Below are 606 nucleotides of genomic sequence, written 5' to 3' on the forward strand. Positions count from 1 at the left end.
ATTTTAGCGATGACCATCAAGGATTCAAAATTATCGATGGTTTATGGCCGATGTTGAATATTTTTACCATTGATGGCTAAGAGCCAATGGTTCTTAGCCATCGATGAACGAGTTGGAGATTTTTTTTTTTGGATGAGACAGAACTTACTCCCGTCCCTGGATTTTGATTGGCCCGCCGTTTTCCATCGAGGGGTGCAAACCATCGATGGTTCACCATAGATGGTTTGTGTGCCATCGATGACCATCCCTAATCTGTTTTTAGATTTTTTTTTTTTTTAGGCGGTGTGGCCCCCCCCCAAATTACCAGGAGTCGGCAAGGCTCACTACGGCCGTGCATTCCAGCGAGACTCAAGTCAGACTTGAAACAAAAAAATTTAAAAAATGCAGTTCCTGAAAAGTCACTCATGCGCAGTGTGAAAAAGAGCAAAGTGACAAATTGCATTGGTTTAATATGTACTCTGGATAAGGCCCTCCAGTTAGCTGACTGGTCCCTGGTTCTGCATTTTCACAAGTATTGGTTCATTATATAAAATGGCCGCCACTACCGTGTCTCTGCAACAGGTACAGTTAAAGCAAGGACATTCTTTCTGATAAAAAAAAGAAAAA

Source organism: Taudactylus pleione, unplaced genomic scaffold (genome assembly GCF_031769625.1).
Source record: "Taudactylus pleione unplaced genomic scaffold, aTauple2 ptg000762l, whole genome shotgun sequence".
NCBI classification, from domain to species: Eukaryota; Metazoa; Chordata; class Amphibia; order Anura; family Myobatrachidae; genus Taudactylus; species Taudactylus pleione.